Below are 10399 nucleotides of genomic sequence, written 5' to 3' on the forward strand. Positions count from 1 at the left end.
GTAAAAGATAGTAAATGTTCCGGGGATGAAGTCCCAGCCCCCACCACACCCATGTCACTCCCATGTGGCGAGAAGGGCACAAAAATGCCAGGAAATTGTCAGCGTCTGGCTCAATGTCCGGCCATTGCGGTCTAGCAACTGGTGGGCACATCCTCACCGTCGGGGAAAGGTGAAGAAGTCCTGCTGATGAGAAGAATCCATTTGTGAGAATCAATTCACTCATTTCTACACAGAATGGAGGTCATTTATGAATATTTTTACACCCAAAAATTAATTTTAGGTTTTTGGCCTAAAAATAGTCGCAAGACCTTTTTTTGAACACTGGGTCACGTTCCACATGGGTGACATGTTACTTCTTCGTATAATATGAAGCACTTCAGTCACCTGTAGCAATTACAAGTCCACGCCAGGAGCTCTGCTTAACCCAGTACTACCAGTCTTTCAAACTTGCAGACTTGTGTGTTCTTTTTACCTCATTGTGCCAATATTGTATGTGAGGGAGCAATAGAAGTCAAACTCACAAGTACAAAAGGTTTTGTACCAGCGACTTGTGAGTATGACTTCTATTGCTCATTCACATACAGTATTAGCACAACGAGGTAAAAAGAACACACAAGTCTGCAAGTTTGAAAGAATGTTACTGCTACGTCCAGTGATTGGCTGCAGCGGTCCAGTGGCGGCTGTGAACAGGATGTTGATGCCAGAGCATTGCGAAGCCACAGAGACAGGAGCAATGGAGCCGAAACCCAGCAACAGGGACCTGGTAAGTATGAACCCCACTGTGCGTCAGTCACTCTTCGAGGTCTTCCAGCCATTCTCTAATTTTGATTTAGGGTTCAAACAACCCTCTTAATTAAAAAAGGCGATTCTGACATTATTTTTTTGTTTGCTTTTTTTTTGCTTGGCATCATAAGCAAACATAGCAAATCAGCCATGCCAATTATGTGTACTTTTTTTATATATGATAATGCATTTTAATGTGTTTTCTACATTTTTTAAAGTCCCCTAGAATATTTCACCACTAGGGGTCTTGGTCACTAGTATAAATAGTATAGCTGTTGACTGCAGCTTCTAAAGGGTTAAAATGATGGGATTAGAGGTATTGACGATCTTCGGCTGTGTATTACGGTCAGCTCCTGTGCCCTTGTCATTCTATGGATGTAACGGTATATCCAGTTGCTGGAACACTTATAGACGTATAGTTACAGTAATTTCTGGCAAGGGGTTAAGTAAAAAGTCTATGAGACATATTTGTCCTCTAATATTCATAAAAGTTTGGCTGTTGAACTGCTCAGTGAACAAAGACAGATCATGGCATTCACTTTATGTTTTCAATCCAACATTTATTCCAATATTAGCATGTGGGTAGCTACATCCATTTCACGTCACTCAGACACTTCCTCGGTGAGGCCTTGGAGTGATGTGAAATGTCTGTAGCCGCGACCAAGTACCTGTGTCCCACTAGCAAGTGCCTGTGTCCCGCTAGCAAGTGCCTGTGTCCCGCTACCAAGTGCCTGTGTCCCGCTACCAAGTGCCTGTGTCCCGCTAACAAGTTCCTGTGTCCCACTTGCAAGTACCTGTGTCCTGCTAGCAAGTACATGTGTCCCGTTAGCAAGTTCCTGTGTCCCACTAGCAAGTACCTGTGTCCCGCTAGCAAGTACCTGTGTCCCATTAGCAAGTGCCTGTGTCCCACTAACAAGTGCCTGTGTCCCACTAGCAAGTACCTGTGTCCCTCTACCAAGTGCCTGTGTCCCGCTAACAAGTTCCTGTGTCCCGCTACCAAGTGCCTGTGTCCTGCTAGCAAGTACATGTGTCCCGTTAGCAAGTACCTGTGTCCCGCTAGCAAGTGCCTGTGTCCCGCTAGCAAGTACATGTGTCCCATTAGCAAGTACCTGTGTCCCACTAGCAAGTGCCTGTGTCCCGCTAGCAAGTACCTGTGTCCCATTAGCAAGTGCCTGTGTCCCGCTTGCATGTACAGTGTCCCGCTTTCAAGTGCCTGTGTCCCGTGTTTGCTTGTTTTTTTTGTTTTTTCTCACAAAGTCTCACTTTCCGCTAACTTGAGACCAAAATTTCAATCTTTCATGGACTCAATATGCCCCTCGGCGAATACCTTGGGGTGTCTTCTTTCCAAAATGGTGTTATTTGTGGGGTGTTTGTACTGCCCTGGCATTTGAGGGTCTCCGCAATCATTACATGTATGGCCAGCATTAGGAGTTTCTGGTATTCTCCTTATATTGAGCATACAGGTAATGAGATTTTTTTTCCATTCAGCCTCTGGGCTGAAAGAAAAAATGAACGGCACAGATTTCTTCATTCGCATCGATCAATGTGGATGAAAAAATCTCTGCCAAAAAAAAAAAAGAGGGGAAAGGCGTCTGCCAGGACATAGGAGCTCCGCCCAACATCCATACCCACTTAGTTCGTATGCCCTGGCAAACCCGATTTTTCCATTCACATCAATCGATGTGGATGAATAAATCATTGCCGGGATTTTTTTTTATATATATATATATATATATATATATACAAAGTGTTTGCCAAAGCATATGAACACCGCCACCTCCTCAGCTCATATGCCTCGGCAAACGTATCTTTTACTGCAGAGGAGAAATCTCGTCTTGCAGCGCCGCATACACTGACTTGTGTGTAATATGACAGCAGCGCAATGCTTCTGTCAGAATGCACATCAGTGCTGCAGCTAGTCGATCGGTTGGTTCACCTGGAAGGTAAAAAAAAAAAAAAAAAAACAGGCCGCAACATAATACATTTTATTAACTTTATAATAACTTTAGAACAGAACATATAAACTTTAACTTTTGAAACTGAACTTTAACTTTTTTGCTTACTGGTATTTTTTTTTGTTTTTTTTACCTTTATAGGACAAACCTCTCCTTCCCCATGGGACAATGTGCAAAGCACAAATCGCCCAAAGATGTGGCGAAGTACATTATGCTCTTCTTTATCCCAGGTGAAAGGAGAGGTTTGCAGCAGCTGTGAGTGAAAGGGCTCTAATAGCCCTGTGTGCCTGTCCTGTGAGATGCAATCCCCTAGAATCCCTGAGGTGCTGGCAAACCCTGATTGGCAGTCCCCAACTTCAGCCGCACCTGTAGTTCCCCCTTTCACCGCCAGTCTGGAGTTCGGGTTGAGACAGCTCAGATCGGTTCGGCCCTGGGATTTTTTTAGCTGTTCTTGACAGGCTTCTGATTCGTTTTTTTGAAAATCATCAACCTGCCAGCCACGATCATTGGCTGGCAAGTTGATGACGAACTTGTCTTTGAAATTTTGCCGACCTGCGATGCGCATGCGCAGGCCGGTATTGCCCGAAATCTCGCGTCTCGCGAGAGGACGCACCGGCGCGTCCACCCAGAGTAACAGGACCGCCGCAAAGACGCAATCCTGCGTACGGCGGTCCTGAGCAGGTAAAAACAGCTAAAACCCTTAGATCTGCTAAATATAAGTTCTATGTACATGGAGACAGAGGCTCTAAGCTTCTTTCACAGATGGTAAAGGGGCAAAGAGAAAAAGCTGTTATATCCAGCATCAAATCCGAAAAAGGTCACCATCTTACCAATACCCCATCAATAACGGAGGAATTTGCTGAATTTTACTAATCACTTTATAACCTACAATCTGACGACCCTGCCCATATACTTAATAAAATAAAATCCTTCTTGGAAGCAGTTAAAGTCCCGAAAGTGAACGAACCTGAAAAAGACATGCTACTTTCCCCAGTAACGGAAGAGGAGACGTTAGAGGTATTAGCAAGTGTACTGTCAGGAAAATGCCCAGGACCCGATGGCTTACCCATAATATACTATAAGAAATTTAAAAGCATCCTAATACCACAATTTGTGGACTTATGCAACTCTTTATTAAAAGAAACTCCCTACCCCCGCAGTCACAAATTGCCCACATAACTATTATCCCTAAAGAAGGAAAGGACCTCTCTAAATGTAGCAGCTACAGACCAATTTACTTACTCAATGCAGATGTTAAATTATGGGCCAAGCTTCTAAGTCATCGCATTGCAAAATGACTCCCTAGACTTATCGGCGAAGAACAAGTAGGATTCGTGAAAGGGCGTGAAGGTGAACACAATGTTAGCAGAGTCTTACATACTATATATTACGCAAAAAAACACAAAATCCCCCTAACACTTTTGGGAACTGATGCTGAAAAGGCATTTGATAGGGTTAACTGGGTTTTTATGGATAATGCATTGCTATTTTGGCTTCCCGCCCGTGTTCATTTCAGCCATCTTTTCGTTAGACAGACAACCCTCTGCCAGAGTTCTTGTTACTGGTACTCTTTCACCACTCTTCCATATCACAAACGGAACGAGGCAGGGCTGCCCCTCTCTCCCCAACATTATTCATACTTACCCTGGAGTTGCTCCTAAGTAAACGAAGAGCCTCCGAGATCATTAAGGGTCTACAAGTAAATAAGAAAGTTCATTAACTAGCAGCCTGCGCTGATGATCTTCTTCTTTTTATAACAAACCCTAAAGATGCAATTCCAGGGGTGATTAATTTTTTTTCGGACTATGGAGAAATATCCAATTTCAAAGTCAATTATGACAAATCTGAAATACTTAATGTCACTGCATTGGGAAGCCACATGACAGAGATCAAATCATATACCTCATTCCAGTGGCCAAAAGAGGCTATTGAGCACTTGGGAATTATGATCCCAGCCAACCCCATGCATCTTTTTAGACCTAATTACTCCCCTTGTTCAACAAGATTAAGGCCTTTCTAGCTTCAGTCAAACTTCCTTTCCTTTCATGGTTAGGAAGGAAAAACCTGATGTCCACCTATGTTTTACCACAGATATTATACACCTTAAGATGTCTACCTATACTGCTGTCGAATATATACGTCTCAGACTTTCGCATTCTCTTCAATACCTTCCTTTGGTCTAACAAAAAACCTCACCTAGCATATCCTCTGCTCATTAGGAAAATTAGTAAAGGCGGATTATTCCTCCCCGATTTAAGGACCTATCTACATGCTATACAATTAGAGAGGTGGGTTGACTTATCTAGGCCTAATAATAATGCTTTACATGTTGATCTAGAAAAATCCCTCCTAGGTGATGACACCCTCCACTACTTTTGGGTTAAGGCACCCTCTAAAAAGAAAAAAATATCCTCTCAGCGCTCTCACACGTTGCATGTTTCAATACTGTGGAAGAACTGAGGCCCTGTCAATGTCCTCTAACAAATTATCTCCAATTGTCCCTTTGTCTGTTCTCCCACATTTCCCCAAAGAAGGTGGTGGTGATTTCCATAGATCATGGCTTTATCTAACAAACCTTAGGATTTCTGACTTGGCTAGGGCCACGGAGCTCCCTGAATTCCTAAAACACGCCAAAACCTACATACCAAGTCATTTGGGATCGGTGCTGGTGGAGTTGGACTGATCCCACATGGCTTGAAAATTATACTTTACTACCAAATTCCCCCCCTAAAACCCTTTCACGGATTTACTCCCAATTGATGTTGGAATCCTCTGATGAAAGGCCCATTTATCTAAGAGCATGGGAAAGAGAATTGCAAACTACCATATCTGATGAAGATGCTAGTGTTATACTAAAACTCCCATGGCTTCTCTAGGTGCGTATGCCTTCAGTAAAACTCTTTTAAAATCATGTCACGATGGTATAGAACCCCAGATTTTTTTTTCATAGAGCTCGCCTCTCCCCTAGGGCTAGGTGTTGGAGATGCCAAGAAGAGTCAGGCACCATTTCCCACATTTGGTGGTCTTGCACAAGGATCTCCGCCTTTTGGAAAGAAGTGGAACACATCATTAATAAAGTTTGCAATTCCCTTGTCTCTCTAACCCCAGATCTTATACTATTATGCAAAATTTAGCAGGCACTCACTTTTCAACTGGATACATGTTAGTTTATTGATTAAAATACTTAAAAAGAAAAAAAAAATGATAAATAGTATAGCAGCTTCTCAACTCAAACTTATTTTATTATGGTTATCACAGAGAGATTTCAAACCAGCCGCTAATAATTTAATCACACACATGATTTCAGCAGCTAAGTATATTATTCCCACCAAATTGAAATGTACAGACCCACCAACTATTAAAGAATGGATAGATAAGATCCATCAAATCTGCCTTATGGAGGAGATGGTAGAATGGGAAAAGGGCAGAAGAGACGCCTTTGAGAAAATTTGGCAGCCTTGGTTGGAGTTCCATAGATCCTATACATTGACCTAAAGTCTTGTTCACTCTCTACGGAACTATGTCATTTCCCCTTGGCCTCCTTACTTACCACACTTGATACCTTTAGAGTAATGTAAAGAGGAAACACCGTTGACTTACCCAAGTATTATGCATTTGATGTCCATGTATAAGCCACTCGCACTCTAACAATATTTAGCTCAATACACAATATACCTGCTAGTTGACAACCAGTGAAACTTCCTCTACAACAATTACAAGATGCGTACTCAGACCCATCCGATTGTTATGTTCCTATGTTAACTTGTTAACTTTTCATCAAAGATTATTTTCGATATATAAGGGCTAAATGTTTGCAGACTGCCATTATACGATGACCTCCATGTCTCAGCTTCGACTACAGTTTATTTGCCTACATGTTATTGTATCTCTTCGCAATAATCGGTTAGTCTTCTAATGTCATTATGTGCTATAACTATTTGCAAAATAGCCGCTCTCACTTAAATGGGGACTGTCCATTTAAGTATAATAAGGCAAACTGTAAACCTATCGTGCTATTACTTGACTTTGTTATTATTACTTTCTATATTGAAAATATCTTCTTAAATAAAGAATATGCAAAAAAAAAGACTGCGGATAAGGGTGGTGCTGGCGTGGTCATGGATACAACCCAATATATTACTGAAGCTCATCGACAGCTTAATGACAACTCTGTTTATCGGCAACTACACGGGGATCCCAAATGGAACATTGAGAGAAAACTAGATTGTATCTTATGTAATGGCTTACAGGCTGGTTTTATTGACAGCAAATTGAAAGAGTATTATACCACTTCACACCGTATCACACCAATGTTGTATTTACTCCCTAAAATACATAAAGATCTGACCAACCCGCCAGGTAGGCCGATTGTATCTGGAAGAGGGTTATTATTGAATAATATTTCTATTTTTCTAGACAAGGTATTAAGGGATTTTGCTACTTCAGCTAAATCATATATACTAGACAGTATGGATTTCCTTTAAAAAATTACATGATACTGATATTCCATCTATTGTTATTTTAGCTTCCTTTGATATTACCAGCCTCTATACTTCCATCAGACATGACTTTGGGATTGATGTTGTCAAGAGGGCCCTGATGTGTTCTTAACTATCATTGGGTTGCCAGGACTTTATCTTGACACTCCTACACCTTGTCTTGACATCCAATTTCTTCCTTTTTGGGGAGTATTTTTATTTACAATTGAAAGGAACCGCTATGGGGTCCAACATGGCGCCCACGTCCAACATGGCGGTGGCATTTTTGGAAGAAATGTCTATTTATGTATCACCACACTTCGAACATGTATTGAGGTGGTGGCGATATATAGATGACGTGTTTGTGTTTTGGATTGGTACTAAACAACAATTTCATAAAATTTTTGAGAGGGACAATTTGACACTGATGTATACGTTAAACCCACAGACCGAGTGCAATTACTTGAAAAGAAACACATTAAATCTACTTCTCATAGGATTCCATTGGTAACTGCATACACTAAAGAGAGTCATCATATATAGAAATAGTCATTAAGCATTGGCCTGTCCAAGGAAGTGGATGCATTAACATTGAGGAATTTAAATCTCCTCCTCTGTTATCATATAGGAGACCTAATAACTTAAGGGATAAACTTGTACATACTGATGTGGGTTCTAATAGAAAAAATGTACAAAGTTTTTTGCGTACCCATAAAATGGGTTGTTTTCCCTATCGAAAATGTATCAATTGTCGTTATATACATAAAGGTGAGACTTTCGTTCACCCTTCCACTGCCAAGGAGTACAAAATCAGACATTTCCTGACCTGTGACTCTACCTTCGTTATATATGTTCTGTGGTGCCCCTGCAGCTTGTTATATGTAGACAAAACATCTTTAGAATTCAAAACTAGATGTATAGTCAACACAGGTACACCATCCAAAACTAAACGGATGGACCTTCCCGTTTAAAAACACTTTATTAAGTCCGGCCATAAAGAGGATGACTTAAAATGCATGCTAATAGATCAGATTCCAATCTCCCAGGGGGGGGGGGGGGATAGTTATAGGAATCTATTGTTGAGGAAGCGTGAATTATACTGGATTTCTGAATTGAATACACTCAAACCAAATGGATTAAATGTGGGATTTAGACCGTGGATTCTCAATTAATTTCTCTTTTCCTTTTCTCCCCCCCCCTTTCCTCCCCCCCTTTCCTCTTTCCTCTCCTTCCCTCCCTCTTCCCCCTCCCCTTTTCCCCCCCTTTTGTCCCCCCTTTTTTCCCTTCTTTTTTTCTTCCTTTTTCTTCTCTCTTTCTCTTTTTTCCTTCTTTCTCTTTTTCTCTCTTCTTGTTTTCTCTTTTTCAATTTCTTTTCTGGACTTTCAGCATCTAGTCAACTCATCATTTTGGTGTTCTTATAGTCATATTAATTATTTATCTTGTCCTTGTTTTTATTGACAATTGGCGAATGGGGAACAATTCGCATTGGGATTATCTACAGCCTGTCAAGAATACTCCTCTATGTGTCATCTTAGGATTTTCTATATTTGACATGTTATATGACTATACTATGGGTGTGTATTTGGTGTTACTCCATTTTTTAATTTATGTGTTTTTGAGGAATGAGGTGGTGATGTTCTGTTGCAAATATGATTTGACATGGGTCCCTCTTACTATTGACATAGTGTGGTCCCCATGCTTAAAATTGGGATAGGTACTCATCCTTGTTGTCTAAGGCTACTTTTACACTGGCGTTTTGGCTTTCCATTTGTGAGATCCATTCAGGGCTCTCACAAGTGGTCCAACACGGATCATTTTTGCCTTAATGCATTGCGAATGGAAAAGGATCTGCTCAGAATGCATCAGTTTGCCTCCGTTCCATCTCCATTCTGCTTTGGAGGCTGCTTGCAGCGTTTTGGTGTCCATCTGACGAAACTGAGCCAAACTTGATCCGTTCTGACACACCATGTAAGTCAATGGTTTTCTATGACACAATCTGGCACTATAGAAAACGGATCCGTCCTCTATTGACTTTCAATGGTGTTCAAGACGGATCAGTCTTGGCTATGTTAAAGATAATACAAACGGTACTGAACGGATGCAGACAGTTGTATTATCTGAATGGATCCGTCTGTGCAGATCCACGACGGATCCGCACCAAACGCGAATCTGAAAGTAGCCTAACCAGTGTGGTCTCCACTGGATAACTCTGATCAGTGGCCCCTGTGCTACATCTATGTATGGGGTCAAATGGCTAAGAGTTGTTCCTTCCATTTTTATTTTTATTTTTTTTCAGTTATTATTTCTTCACAATATAACAGACAGTATGTATGTTCGTTCTCCCTGACCAGAGGGCTGACATTGCTGTCTGAAGAAGTGGGGCTTCGGGTGCTGCTGCTGCAACACCGATACCCTCTATATATCTTTTCATGCTTGCCTGTTCACCTCCCTCTTCCCTCCTCTTTCTTTTTTTATATATTTAGACAACATTTGTTAATGGATTAAATAACAGGCACCCCGTTATATTTGGTTAAATCTTAACTTCTTATTTATTTTTTAATTTTTTATTTATGTCAATATATAGAAAAAAACATAAATACTTATCTGCAATATTGCAGTTTTGTTAACTGGACTAGACTTTTTGGTAAAGGCTTACTATGGAAATGTGCTTCAGCAAAGCGCGATCATGTGATTTTTCCCTTTGGTCCTGTGACAAGGGGCTTCTCCAGGATCTTTGAGTATTATCTGGTGATGTAGCACTGACATACTAAGGACCTTCTGGGTGCGCAGGCGCACTTGTTCCTCACACATTGTGTCACATGACATAGACCTACTGATGTCAGTTTTTCATGTGATTTGACGCATTTCGAAATGGAAGACGCTCAGGCTGCACAGATCCCCCATGCTGGTTAGTGTTTACAGTTTGCCCCCATAGCTAACTGATATTTTTAATTTAGGTCACTTGGGTACTCATATGTGTTTTTAATTATGTAATCATTACACTGAATGATGGATCTTATCTTTTATGTTATGTAACTACATTTGATTATTGCGATTAATGCATCCATCATTTTAAAAATTATTATGCACTATTAATCACGTTTTTTACTTCTATTTATATAATCATGGCGTTTGTATTTACACTTTTGTATTAATTATTCTTAATAATCAATCATCATGTGG

This window comes from Bufo gargarizans, chromosome 1 (genome assembly GCF_014858855.1).
Source record: "Bufo gargarizans isolate SCDJY-AF-19 chromosome 1, ASM1485885v1, whole genome shotgun sequence".
Lineage (NCBI taxonomy): Eukaryota > Metazoa > Chordata > Amphibia > Anura > Bufonidae > Bufo > Bufo gargarizans.